At 37.1% G+C, this 15497-nt stretch overlaps 1 protein-coding gene and 1 non-coding gene across 2 annotated transcripts in view; one reads left to right on the top strand and one right to left on the bottom strand.

Annotated features, from left to right (window-relative positions):
- The window catches only part of LRRC49 (leucine rich repeat containing 49), a 192114-nt gene that overhangs the window by 89186 nt on the left and 87431 nt on the right, over positions 1–15497 (bottom strand). The window lies entirely within an intron of this gene.
- LOC118621213 lies at positions 4878–4983 on the top strand. The gene has a single exon (XR_004957653.1). It is a non-coding gene; the product is annotated as a U6 spliceosomal RNA (small nuclear RNA).

The raw sequence follows: 15497 nt of genomic DNA, 5'->3' as shown, positions 1-15497 counted from the left end.
ATGACAATAGTATTTTTAAAAACCTCATCTTACTCCATAATTATGCAACAAAACACTTCATATGGAATGGAATTATATCGGCAGCCTTCCCGAAAACTGTTCCTTTATGTCCACCCCCGCCCCTGCTCCCACCTATAAAAGTAATACTTAATCATTAAGAAAATGTGGAAAAGTAAAATGAAAATTTTGGGGAAAAAAACCATGTGAAATCTTTCCTCCCAAATATATACCTGTTTATATATATTTTAACAAAATGTTACCCATGTTATATGAAATAGCTTTGTATACTTCCTTAACATTCCATCAAACTTTTACAAATCATTAATAATTTATAAATTATAATTTTAATGAATGCATACTATTTTCAATGTTTTGAGAATATCCTAATTTATTTAATCCATTGAATTCTAGTTATTTATGGGAGAAATCTACTATATTAAAATGTAGAGAAGTTACCAAAAATAGTATGTGTGAGAGCTAAACCTCCAAAGAGATTTTATTTATAATAAGGGCATTTGGAGACTACATTGTAAGGTTTTGCAAAAAGAAAGAAAGAAATATTTAATCATATATAAATAAGTATATCTAGGCCTGGGTATAGTAATTAGAAATGTAGGGATAATAAAAAAGAATGGACTGAGCAGTTTAAATCTTATTTTAAATGAGGCTTGGAGGGAATTTGTGTAGAAAACAAAGAATAAAATCACTTTGAGGGAAAGATATACTGAGCCTGTGCACTTAAAATATCCAGGCACAGTATTTGTCTTCTTTTTCTCTCTGGATGTTCATGATCAGTATGAATACTATCTTAATCCATGGTACCTTGCTATTGTACCCACTGCATAGAGGAAACCATAGACTGCAAGACAGCAGAGTTCATTCTACTGATAAGTTTCACAAGTTGGTTCATGTTAGTTACAACAGTGGAAGCCTGTATCCTTACCTACTCTTGTTGTCCTTTGCTGCCATCAAAGAGACTGCAGAGGAGTTAGGATAGGTAGACATGGATATGAATATAACTATGCTCCCATTATTGGACACTTTGTTGTTTTTATTTTGAGCTGCTATTAAAAAATTCTATAATGAATATCCTTGTTGTATTAGTTTGCTAGGGCTGTCAAAGAACCACAAATTGAGTAATTTAAACACACAACTTTTGCTTTTTTTCATAGTTTTAGAGGCTAAAGTCGAAGATCAAGGTGTAAGTGGGGTTGATTTCTTCTGAGGCCTCCCTCCTTGCTTGTAGGTGGACATCTTCTCTATTTTCACATGGTTTTTCTTCTATTAGTAAGTGTCCTAATCTCTTATCAGGACACCAATTATGTTTGATTAGGACCCACTGATAATGACCCCTGTTTACCTTAATTACTTGTTAAATGCCCTATCTCCAAATACAGTCATATTCCAAATGAATTTGGGAAGAAACAATTCAACCCATAACACTTGTACATAAATCTTTATGCATTTTCTTAGGTTTGATCCCCATATACATATATACTTCACTTTCTTCTCTTTCTGAATCATGAACTAAAAGTTTTTGCACAGCAAAGGAAACCATCAACAAAATGAAAAGACAATCCACTGAATGGTAAACATATTCACCAATACATCTGACAAGAGCTTAATATTTAAAATTTATAAAGAACTTATAAAACTCAACACCAAAAAGACAAACAAAACAATTAAAAAATGGTCAAAGGACCTGAATAGACACTTCCCCAAAGAGAATATACAAATGGACAATAGACATATGAAAAGATGCTCAACATTACTAATAATCAGAAAAATGAAAATTAAAACCACAATGGAATATCACCTCACATCTATCAGAATGCCTAACATCAATAAATCAACAAACAAGTGTTGGTGAGGATGTGGAGATAAGGAAACCCTTGTGCACTGTTGGTAAAATGCAGATTGGTGCAACCACTGTGGGAAGCAGTATACAGTTACTTTAAAAAAATTAAAAATGGCCCTGGCTGGTGTGGCTCAGTTGGTTGGGCATTGGCCCATACACTTAAAGGTTGCCGGTTCAATTCCGGGTCAGGGCACATGGGCAGGTTGGGGGTTTGATCCCTGGTTCAATGTTTTGTTCTCACATCAATGTTTCTCTCTCTCTCTCACACGTACACCCTCTCCCCTCCTCTCTTTCTAAAACTCAATTAAAAATCTTTTAAAAGAAGAAAAAAAAAAGTTCTTAATTTCTCAAGTTAAGAAATTTGATTAGCTCTGTTTAAAAAAAACAAACAAAACAGAATTCGTTTGTGACTCAGCAATTCTACTTCTGGGAATTTATCTGAAGAAATCCAAAAAAAATAATTCAAAACAATATATGCACCCCTATATTCGTTGCAGCATTATTTACAGTAACCAAGATTTGGAAGCAGCCCAATGTCCATCAGTAGATGAGTGGGTAAAATAGCTACGGTACATGTAGATAATGGAATACTACTTGGCCATAAAAAAAGGAATAATTTACCCTTTGTGACAGCATGGATGGACCTATAGCATTATGCTAAGTGAAATAAGCCAGTCAGAGAAAGACAAGTACCATATGATTTCACTCACATGTGAAATCTAATGAACGAATTGAACTAACAAGCATATGATTTCACTCACACATTAAATCTAATGAACAAACTGAACTAACAAGCAACACAGAGACAGACTCATAGGTAAAGAGCAGGCTGACAGCTCTGGAGTGGGGTTGATGGGGATGTAGAGAATTGAACAAAAAAGAAAATAACAGATTCCAAACTGGTGGTGGAGTGAATGGAAGCTACACGGACCATCTCCCAGGACCAAACTGGAATTACAATGAAAATAAAGACAAATCGTCAGAAAAAACAACAACAGAAAAGCAGCTGGAGAGGGTCCATATAACTAGGGACAGAAACAGAACACTAAATAGAGCCTGGTAGGAACTGCAGACACACAAGACGGTGGACTGGGAGCCCACAGACAGCAGCTGTTTTAGCTATAAGCAGCTCTCTCAGGGATAAAATCCCAAACTGGCTCCACAGCACAGAGGGCCGAGACAGAGCACAAAATTAGCTACAGCCACTCACCTTAGTCTCTGGCAGAGGAAAGGTAGACTGGACTGGAACTATATGGAGACTCCGGAGCTTGGAGAGGTAAGAGGGCAATGGGAGTATTTTGTTGAATCTCTACCCCACATGACAATAGCCATCTTACTCAAAGAGGCCATTCCCAGAGATAGGGGGAGAAGCAACAGCCCCTCCCTCAGGAATTTAACACCACCCAGCCAGGCCAGAGAAATACAAATTGAGGCTCATTAACAGCCAGCATCTGCTGACCCTCTATAATTCCTCTTACCATGAACACCTGAGGGAGTTTTTCATTCAGTTGAGGGCTATAACCAAAGGCTCATCAGGTAACTGAGTCTAATAGCCTCCAGGCAAAAAGCTAGAGAATAACTGAACCTTTCCTGGGCTTGCAAATCAACCAAAGAAAGTAAGATTTGACAATGGTATTTACTGTGGGTCCTCCCATATTCATCCAAACCCAGTAGAGGGAGCCACAAACAGCAGAACACCAACACCCACAGGGAAAATGTGGCAGGCTCCAAAATCTACTGAGACACCCAAAATGGTGAAACAAAGAAACAAATCCCAAATGAAAGAACAAGAGAACTCTACTGAAGACCAGATAAATGAAATGCTGTTAAGCAAGTTATCACAGGTAGAGTTCAGAGCAATGATAATGAGGAAGCTCAACAGCATGAGTATAGATATAGAAACACTGAAAACCAACCAATTGGAAATGTAGAATGACATAGCAAAAATAAAGAACACATTGGAAGGAATAACCAGCAGAGTACAGGAAGCTGAGGACCGGATAAGTGAATTAGAAGACAGGGTAGAAAAAAATCACCCAATCAGAAAACCAAAAAGAAAAACAATTAAAAAACAGAAAGACATCTTAAGAGAACTGTGGGACAGCTAAAACATAACAACATCCACATCATAGCAGTTCCAGAAAAAAAAGAAAATAAGCAAGGGTTAGAGAACATATTTGAAGAAACAGTGACAGAAAACTTCCTAACTTGGTGAAGGAAAAAGGCTTTCAAGTTCAAGAAGCACAGAGAGCCCTGAGTAAGAAGAATCCAAACAGGCCCACACCAAGACACAAAATAATTAAAATGCCAAAAATTAAAGACAATGAGATAATCCTAAAGGCAGTAAGAGATAAGCAACCGGTTACCTACACAGGAACCCCCATTAGGCTATCAGCTGACTTCTCAACAGAAACACTACAGGCCAGAAGGGAATGGCATGAAGTAATCAAGGTCATGAAAAACAAGGATCTGACTCCAAGACTACTCTATGGATCAAGGCTATCATTCAAATTAGAAGGTGAAATTAAGAGCTTCCCAGACAAAAAAAAAAGGCTAAGGGAATATATTAGCACCAAACGAGCACTGCAAGAAATGTTAAAAGGACTGCTGTAATTAGTAGAAGAAACAGGAAAAAAAATATAACCGTAATAAACAAAAATGGCAACAAATAAGTACATATAAATAATAACCTTAAATGTAATGGATTAACACTCCAATCAAAAGACACAGAGTGGCCCTGGCCGGTTTGGCTCAGCGGTTAGAGCGTCGGCCTGCGGTCTGGAGAGACCCGGGTTCGGTTCCCGCTAAGGGCATGTACCTTGGTTGCAGTTTGTCCCCGGCCCTGGTTGGTCGTGCGGGTGGCAGCCACTCGATGTGTCCCTTCACGTCGATGTTTCTCACTCTCTCTCCCTTCCTCTCTCTCCCTCCCATTCTATCTGTACCAAAAATGGAAAAAATATCCTCGGGTGAGGATAAAAAAAAAATAAAAAAAAATAAAAAAAAAAAGACACAGAGTGCTGTGCTCCCTTCGGCAGCACATATACTAAAATTGGAATGATACAGAGAAGATTAGCAGGCCCCTGCACAAGGATGACATGCAAATTCGTGAAGCGCTCCATATTTTTAATGAAACTAGACCATCAACTTACACCCTACACGAGAATAAACTCAAAATGGATAAAAGACTTAAATGTAACTCATGAATCCATAAAAATCCTAGAAGAGACTGTAGGCAACAAAATTTCAGACATCATACGCAGCAGAATTTTTACTGACACATCACCTAAGGCAATAGAAACAAAGGAGAAAATGAACCCATGGGACTACATCAAACTCAAAAGCTTCTGCACAGCGAAAGATACAATCATCAAAACAGAAAGGCTACCCACTGTATGGGAGAGCATAATTGCCAATGATATATCAGATAAGGGGTTAATTTCCAATACATATAGAGTGCTCATACAACTCCACAAAAGGAAGACAAAGAATCCAATTAAAAAATGGGCAGAGGAACTAAATAGACACCTCTCCAAACAGGACATACAAATGGCTAAGAAACATATGAAGAAATGCTCATCATCACTAATCATCAGAGAGATGCAAATTAAAACAACAATGAGGTATCACCTCACACCTGTCAGAATGGCCGCCATCAACAAATCATCAAACAACAAGTGTTGGCGAGGGTGTGGAGAAAAGGGGACTCTAGTATGTTGCTGGTGGGAATGCAGACTGGTGCAGCCACTATGGAAAACAATATGTTGTTACCTCAAAAAATTTAAAATTGAACTTCCATTTGACCCAGTGATCCCACTTCTAGGAATATACCCTAAGAAGCCTAAAACACCAATCAGAAAGAATCTATGTACCCCCATGTTTGTAGCAGCACTATTTACAATAGCTCATATCTGGAAACAGCCCAAGTGTCCATCAGTAGACGAATGGATCAAAAAGCTGTGGTACATATACACAATGGAGTACTACGCAGCTGTAAGAAAGAAAGACCTCTTATCCTTTGAGACTACATGGAGGGACCTGGAAAGTATCATCCTAAGTGAAACAAGCCAAATAGAGAAAGACAAGTTTCATATGCTCTCATTTATTTGTGGAATACAATGAACATAACAGTCTGAGGAAGGGGATAGTCCCAGAGACGCGGAAGTGGGATACAGACTGACAATCCCCTAAATAGGGGGGTAGTGGGGAAGAGATAAACCACAGAACTTATATGCATGTATGCATGAACAGCAAACATGGACAACAAACTGGGGAAAGGGCAGGGAGGGAGGGGGAGGGGGGAATCAGTGGGGGAAAAAGGAGAAATATCTGTAACAAAAATTAATTAATAATAAAAAAAAGACACAGAGTGCTGATTAGATAAAAAAAAAAAAAAGCATAACTCATATATATGTTGTTTACAAGAGACCCACCTCACAACAAAAGACTCACAGAGGTTGACAGTGAAGGGACGAAAAAAATGTTGTAAGCAAACACGAAGGAAAAAAAAACTGGGGTAGCAATACTCATATCTGATAAAACAGATTTCAAAATGAAAGTCATAACTAGAGATATAGAAGGCCACTACATAATATTGAAAGGATCTATCCAACAGGAAGATATAACCTTGGTAAACAAATATACACCCAATATAGGAGCACCAAAATATATCTAAAAACTTCTGGAGGACTTCAAAGGAGAAATCCACAGCAATACAATCATAGCAGGGGACTTCAACACCCCGCTGACATCACTGGATAGACCCTCTAGCCAAAAAATTAACCAGAAAACAGAGATTAAACGTTGCACTAGATCAAATGAACTTAATAGATATCTACAGAGAATTACACTCCAAAATTCCAGAATTCACATTCTTCTCAAGTGCACATGGGACATTCTCAAGGATAGACCACATGTTAAGACACAAACTAAGTCTTTACAAGTTCCAGAAGACTGACATCATATCAAGCATGTTCTCAGATCACAATGACATGAAACTAGAAATCAATTACAACAAAAATAGGCAAAGACATTTAAACACATGGAGGCTACAGAGCATGTTATTACAAAATGAATGGGTTATCATGGAGATCAAGGAAAAAATAAAAAAACTTCCTGGAAACCAATAAAAATGAACACACAACAACACAAAATATATGGGATGCAGCGAAAGCATCCTGAGAAGGAAGTTCATAGCACTATAGGCCTACCTCAAGAAACAAGAAATATTTCTAATTAACTATCTAACCTCACAACTTAAAGAACTAGAAAGCAAACAAAAAGAAAACCCCAGAGAAAGAAGAAGGAAGGAAATAGTAAAGATCAGAGCAGAAATAAATGACATAAAGACCAAAAACACAATTCAAAAGATCAATGAAAAAGAGTAGGTTCTTCAAAAACATAAAAAAGATTGATGGACCCTTAGCTAGACTCACCAAGAAACAAAGAGAGAGGACTCAAATAAACAAAATCAGAAATGAAAGAGATTAAGTAACAACTAACACCACAGAAATACAAAGGTCCATTAACAAATGAACCTCAAATACTATGAACAATTAATTATACAGCAACAAAATGGACAATCTAAGTGAAATGGACAAATTTCTGGAAACACATAGTCTCCCAAAACTGAACCAGGAAGAGACAGAAAACTTGAGCAGACCAATAACAACTATGGCAGTTGAAGAGGTAATCAAGACTCTCCCAGCAAACAAAAGCCTGGACCTGGAAGGCTTCAATGGGGAGTTTTACCGAAGAAGAACTAACACCAATTCTCCTCAAACTATTTCAAAAAATTCAAGAAGAAGAAAGGCTTTCAAATTTGTTTTATGAGGCCAGCATAATTCTTATTCCAAAACCAGATAAAGACCCTACAAAGAAAGAAAACTACAGGCCAATTATCCCTGATGAACATAGATGCCAAAATCCTGAACAAAATATTAGCAAATCGGATCCAGCGATATATTAAAAAAATTATTCACCATGACTAAGTTGGATTCATCCCAGGGATGCAAAGCTGGCACAATATTTGCAAATCAATAAATGTGATATATCACATAAACAAATAAAAGATAAAAACCATATGATCATATCAACAGATGCTGAAAAAACATTTGACAAAAATCCAGCACCCATTTCTGATAAAAATGCTCAGCAATGTGGGAATAGAGGGATCATATCTAGACACAATAAAGGCCATATATGAAAAACCTACAGCCAACATCATACTCAATGGACAAAAAATAAAAGCATTTCCCTTCAGAACAGGAATAAGACAGGGATGGCCACTTTTGCCATTCTTATTTAGAATAGCACTAGAATTCTTAGTCATGGCAATTAGACATGAAGAAAAAAAAAAGGGATCCAAATTGGAAAGGAAGTGAAACTGTTATTATTCGCAGATGACATGATATTGCACATAGAAAACCCTAAAGCCTCAATCAAAAATCTACTAAGTTTAATAAGTAAATTTGGCAAAGTAGCAGGATACAAAATTAACATAAAAAAATCTATGGCATTCTTATACACCAAAATAGAAACTAAAAAAAAAAAAAATCCCATTTACCATTGCAGCAAAAAATTAAGATACCTAGGAATAAAATTAACCAAAGAAGTAAAGGATCTGTTTGCAGAAAACTATAGGGCATTGAAAAAATAATAGAGAAAGATAAAAAAGTGGAAGCACATACCTTGTTCATGGATTGGACGAATTAACATCATTAAAATGTCCATACTACCCAAAGCCATCTATAGATTCAATGCAATCCCCATAAAAATACCAATGACATATTTAACAGGTCTAGAATAAATACTTCAAAAGTTTATATGGAACCAAAAAGATCCCAAATAGCTACAGCAATCTTGAAAAAGAAGAACAAAGTAGGAAGGATCACAATACCAGATATCTGGTTATACTATTGTAATCAAAGAGGCTGGAACCAGCACAAGAACAGGCATATAGATCAATGGAACAGAACAGAACAGAGAGCCTGGAAATTGACCTAAGACATTATGCCAATTAATATCTGACAAAGGAGGCAAGAGCATACAATGGAGTAAAGACATCCTCTTTAATAAATGGTACTGGGAAAACAGAACAGATACATGCCAAAAAATGAAACTAGACCACCAACTAACACCATACACAAGACTAAACTCAAAATAGATAAAAGACTAAAAACTTAAATGTGACTCGTGAACCCATAAAAATCCTGGAAGAAAATGTAGGCAATAAAATTTCAGACATTATACGCAGCAGAATTTTCACTGATAGATCACCTAAGGCAACAGAAACAAAGAAAAATATGAACACATGGGACTACATCAAACTAAAAGGCTTCTGCACAGTAAAAGATACAATCATGAAAATGGAAAGGCAACCCACTGTATGGGAGAGCATAATTGCCAACGATACATCAGATAAGGGGTTAATTTCCAAAATATATAGAGTGCTCACACAACTCCAGAAAAGGAAGACAAAGAACCCAATTAAAAAATAGGCAGAGGACCTAAATAGACACCTCTCCAAAAGGACATACAAATGGCTAAAAGACATATAATAAAATGCTCAACGTCACTAATCATCAGAGAGATGCAAATTAAAACGACTATGAGGTATCACCTCTCACCTGCCAGAATGGCTGCCATCAACAAATCATCAAACAAGTGCTGGTGAGGGTGTGGAGAAAAGGGGACTCTAGTACAGTCCTGGTGGGAATGCAGACTGGTGCAGCCACTATGGAAAACAATAGGTTGTTTCCTCAAAAAACTAAAAATTGGCCCTGGCCGGTTTGGTTCAGCGGTGAGAGCGTCAGCCTGCGGTCCTGAGAGACCCGGGTTCGGTTCCCGCTAAGGGCATGTACCTCGGTTGCAGTTTGTCCCCGGCCCTGGTCGGTTGTGCGGGTGGCAGCCACTCGATGTGTTCCTTTCGCATCGATGTTTCTCTCTCTCTCTCTGTTCTTCTCTCTCCCTCCCACTCTACCTGAACAAAAAATGGAAAAATGTCCTCGGGTGAGGATAAAAAAAACAAAACAAAAAAAAAACTAAAAATTGATCTGCCATTTGAGCCAGCGATCCCACTTCAAGGAACATATTCTAAGAAGCCTGGAACACCAATCAGAAAGAATCTATGTACCCCCATGTTCATAGCAGCACTATTTACAATAGCTTATATCTAGAAACAGTCCAAGTGTCCATCAATAGATGAGTAGATAAAAAAGTTGTGGTATAAATACACAATGGAACATATGCAGCTGTAAGAAAGAGAGATCTCTTATCCTTTGAGATGGCATGGAGGGACCTGAAGAGCATTACGCTAAGGGAAAATAGGCCAATCAGAGAAAGATAACTACCACATGATCTCACTTTTTTGTGCAATATAATGGACAAAATAGACCCAGAGTCATAGAAAGGAGTAAGGTTCAGACTGACAAACCTCAGAGGAGGGGGCGGGGGTGTGGGGAGGGATGAGATAAACCAAAGAACTTATATTCATGTATGTGTAACTACTGGACACAGACAACAATGCTGGGGTGGGGGTGGGGTCAGGTAGGAATGAGGGTGTGGGATGGGGAGGAGAGTATCTAGGGCAGAAAAAGGAGAAACATCTGTAACAAAAATAAATTAATAAAAAAAGAAAAGAGAAAGAATTCATGGGCATGGACAACAGTGTGGTGATTACAGGGGGTAAGGTGGAGGTGTAAGATTGTAAAAGGGGATAAATGGTGATAGAAAGAAGTAAAAATAAAAAAAATTAAATTATATTTATGAAATAAATAGACACCCCCCCCCCCCACACACACACACACACTGTACTATGCTACTCTGACAGAAGGCACCCTTGACCTAAGATTCTTGTAAACCACCTAGATCCACAAATATATTGGCAAAAACAGACTTAATTTATACTAAGCATTTAAGGATAGAAAATTAAACCCACTCAAGTTGATAAAAATTCCTCTCTCAAAAAGAAACATGAAGAAGAAAACAGTAACACAACATTCTACACTGAATTAAATATCCTCAAGTAAGCATTTGGAAGAATGAAAACCTACCTTGAATAAGTAATTCAAAAATTACAGGCAGAAATGGAAAATAAACAGGAAGAAATTTTAAAAAGAGTACATTCAACATAGAAAAGATGTCGGGGGGGGGGGGAGGTAAAACCATCACATAATCAAAGATTAAATCACAGAGCCCTCCAGGAGTACAAATCCAAATAAAATTTTACTAAGAAACACTGAAGAAAGCCAGAGAAGCAAACAAGAGAGTGAAAATGAGGCACAGAAACAAAATGGATCAGAAGTACAGTGGCTGAGATAAAAGAAAGCCAAAGAAGAAAAACAGTATGGGCAATACAAGGTCCTAAAGATAAAAATGAAACAATTGAATAGAATACCCCAAGAAAACTTTCTGGAAGTAAAAAAATACTCAGATGTACATACTGAAAAAGTCTAAGAGGTAACTGGGAAATTTAATCATAATGATCAATTTGAAAACATATCTTAATAAAACTATCAGATTTAAAAAATTAAATAGAATAAAACCCTTAAGACCTCTAAGTATAAAGATCAAAACTGAAATTCATACTGGCATCAGATGCCTGAAATACAACTTATAATGCAAGGTAACAATAGAGCTGGCCAGTTTGGCTCAGCGGTTAGAGCATCGATCTGCGGTCCGGAGAGACCCGGGTTCAGTTCCTGCTAAGGGCATGTACCTCGGTTGCAGTTTGTCCCTGGCCCTGGTTGGGTCGTGTGGGTGGCAACCACTCGATGTGTCCCTTTCACGTTGATGTTTCTCTCTCTCTCCCTTTTACTCTATCTGAACAAAATATCAAAAAAAAAAAAAAAAAAATGTCCTCGGATGAGGACTAAAAAAATAGAGCTGTATTAAAAAAAAATCAACAGCAACAACTCAGAAAGAATGAGTGAACTTAGAATTTTCTATTTAGACAAGCTGTACTTTAAGTATCAAGATATAGAAAATCTTTTAAACAGGCATGGTATCAGCATATTCTGTACCCATGATCACTTCTTGAGCAACATACTGGATGAGTTCCACCCACTATGAGATGACTAAGGAAACCTGAGCAAATTGACTAATTATGAGCATTCAGTAACTAATTATAGATCTAAGACTAAAAGGCAGGAACCTAAGTAGAAGACCAACATGCTATGCATTATATATAATGTGTTTTATGTGCAAGAAAGTAGAAATGATACAGCTAAAAAATACATAAAATTTAAAAACACCATTATAAATGACATGACAGTAAAGGAGAAAATAAGAAAACAAGACTGGAGATCTAATGCACAGCATAGTGATTATAGTCAATGTATAAACTTCAAAGTGCTAAGAGACTAGATTTTAATTGTTCTTCATCACAAAACAAATGATAATTATGTGATATAATATAGCTAATGTTATCGTGGTAATCATTTTGCAATATATAAGTGTATCAAATCAAAACACTGTATACCTTAAACTTAACATAATATTATATATGTCAATTGACTCAATTGAAAAAAGAAAACAGGGATAAGGGCACTTGATATTAAGTAAAAAGTTACCAACAGAAAAAAACCCACAAAACTTCCCAAATACCAAAAGAAATTTCAAAAAGCAAAGAAAACACATCATATAAAAAACATAGCAAGTACAAATAAAACGCACATTAGAATTATAAGATTTTATAACAGAGTTGAAGGCTTCAGTCATATGAATAAATATAAATGTGCTTAACTTCCCTATTAAAATAAAAAATATTTTCAATTTGTCTAACAAAGCAAAGGCCCAATTCTATGCCCTATAGATGAGAGATGCCTGAAATAAAGTATTACAGAAAGACCTGTAGCTGGCAAACTATATCCCATGGGCCAAATGTGTTCTATTACCTGTTTTGTATGGCCCATAAGCTAATAACAGTCCCTATGTTTTTAAATGGTTGTAAAAACTCAAAAGAAGAATAACATGTCATAACACGTGAAAATTATGTAAAATCCAAATGTCAGTGTCCATAAATAAAGTTTTATTGAAACACAACCCACCTCATTCATGTATTGGTTTTGTCTGCTTTTGTGCTACAAAATCAGAGTTAAGTAGTTGAAACAGAGAACACTTGGTCTGCAAAGAATCAGAGATATGAAACCAATTTAGGTTCTCTGAAAACACACACACACACACACACACACACACACACACACACATGGTTCACAGAGAAAGTCTATGAAATCTTCAAAGACCAGAACAGTAGCAATGTGTCATAAATTGTTCCAGAGCAGCACTTAAAATTAAGAAAAACTTACTAAATCTTTTATGAAGCAAGTATAACATTGACACCTAAACCAGATATAAGAAGTACTCTTAAAACAGAGAAAATTACACATGAAAGTCACGTATAGGTATTATTGCCAAAGTTTTAAATAAAATATTAAGAAACAAAATTCAATACCACATTAAGAAAATTATACACTTTGACCAAATGTTATCTATATATTTATGCACAAAAAATGGCCTCCAAGTGGATCAGGGATCTAATGTAAAAACTGAAACCGCCCTGGCCGGTTTGGCTCAGCGGTTAGAGCATCAGCCTGCGGTCCGGAGAGACCCGGGTTCGGTTCCCGCTAAGGGCATGTACCTGGGTTGCAGTTTGTCCCCGGCCCTGGTTGGTTGTGCGGGTGGCAGCCACTCGATGTGTCCCTTTCACGTCGATGTTTCTCTCTCTCTCTCTCTCTCCCTCCCACTCTATCTGTACAAAAAATGGAAAAATGTCCTCGGGTGAGAATAAAAAAAAAAAAAAACTGAAACCATGAAACAAATGTGTGAATTCCTCCGTAGTACATGTTAGCATCTAATTTGTGCAACAAAACAAAATAACAACAACAAAATATAAAGAAACCAGAAACTTATGAGATTATCTATAGCAGGGGTGGGAATGTCCGGCCCAAGGGTCATATAAGGCCCAATAAATCAATACCAGCTAACATCACACGCCTCACCAAGGAGAAGCAGTTCCAGCCATCACATTAGGGGTGAGTTAATTAAATGTTTGATGAAATACAGCAGACTAATTTTTAAGTTGATAATGCTGTATGGCCTGTGAATGATGCTATAAATATCCAAACAGCCCTTGGCAGAAAAAGGTTCCCCACCCCCGATCTATAGGGAGGGGTGAAAACAAAATGGAAAGGAGTGGGGTTGGAAATGGGGTAAAAGGACTGTGAAAGTGATTGATCTGTGAGTAATATCTTTTTGTACAGTTCTGAGTTTTAGAACCATGTAATTACTACACAGATTGAAAAATGAATATATCAAATAGTAGCAAGAGGAGGGGACAGACAAATGTAATAGAAACAGAAACTAATAAATCTTATTGTTCAAATGAATAATACAATCACATTGAAAATAGTGGAGAACTGACCCAAGCAATATTGAACACATTTCTTTGATTATATACTTTTAGACTACGGATAAAACACAGTATAAATATTTAACCCGTTAGTTTTTTTCTTCCCACAAAATTATGGGTCAGCAACTCTGAAACTATTTTCTACATATTCAAGGACTGAATAAATGAGAAAATATTATATATAATGGAGAGTCAATGTCAGGGAAAGTAAATTATAAATATAAAAAGGGAGTGTGGTGAATGGTTAAAATAAAGCCCCGTGGTGTGGTGTTGTATTGGAAGTTTCATCATTGAATTCATGAAGGTGTCAGTATGAAGCCACAGCTTTTGATATATACAGATGGACAAACAGATAAAGATGTAAAACACCCCCCCACACACACACACTTCCTAATTTCATTCATTGAGAAGACCCAGAAATGATGATACCCCCAGCCTACCTAGCAGTGGAATCCTGGATTCTAAACACTATTTTCTACTAAAAAGAATCAGAACTACAAAAGATGATTCTGGAACAGCTTGTGCCAGAAAATGGGGGTGGGGGGTGCTCAAGGATTGATGAGGAAGGCCATCATCAAAAGACTGGGATGAGCCAGTTCGAGAAATCCAGGAAAATTTGAGCACCAAAATAAATAATAGTAAAGGATTATAACCCTCTCTTTCCCTGTATGTAAAACTCTGTACAGTAGTCACTAGGAATTATAATTCCTGAGGGCCAAAAGTGGGACTCCCTCTGGTAAATGCAGAAGCATTTTTAACAGTTCACAGCTTGAAAGGGCACGATTCCAAGGAGTAGTGCCTCTGTGATAGAATGAAAAGCAGTGAGTGAGGCAGAGTTGCTCTGCCTAAGGAGCAAGGAAGTGAAGACAGACTTAGGCACAAGTATGCGTGTGTTTATCCTTAATGTGTTCATATGTATTTGAGAAGCAACAGAGGAGCCATGCTCTGGAAGAAGCACGATCTCTGATATCTAGGTCAAGCAGACAGATGGCATTGTGAGATTAGGGAGATTGGGAATAGAACACGCGCGTGCGCACACATGCACACACACACACACACACACACACACTCACACTCAGGAAATGACCCAAGTGAAAGGGCTAATGAACAAGAGCTAGCCCTACATTAATGTGAGCTAAGACATAAAAGAAGAAATGAGATTACTGAATATGTATCACTATCTTCCTGCTCAGCTTCCCTTCCTGGGTAACAGAACACTTCTTTTCTGCAGAG

The sequence above is a fragment of the Molossus molossus genome, unplaced genomic scaffold (genome assembly GCF_014108415.1).
Source record: "Molossus molossus isolate mMolMol1 unplaced genomic scaffold, mMolMol1.p scaffold_m16_p_1, whole genome shotgun sequence".
Classification (NCBI taxonomy): Eukaryota; Metazoa; Chordata; class Mammalia; order Chiroptera; family Molossidae; genus Molossus; species Molossus molossus.
Note: the sequence above shows the minus strand (reverse complement) of the source record. Positions and strands in the feature narration are given on the sequence as shown.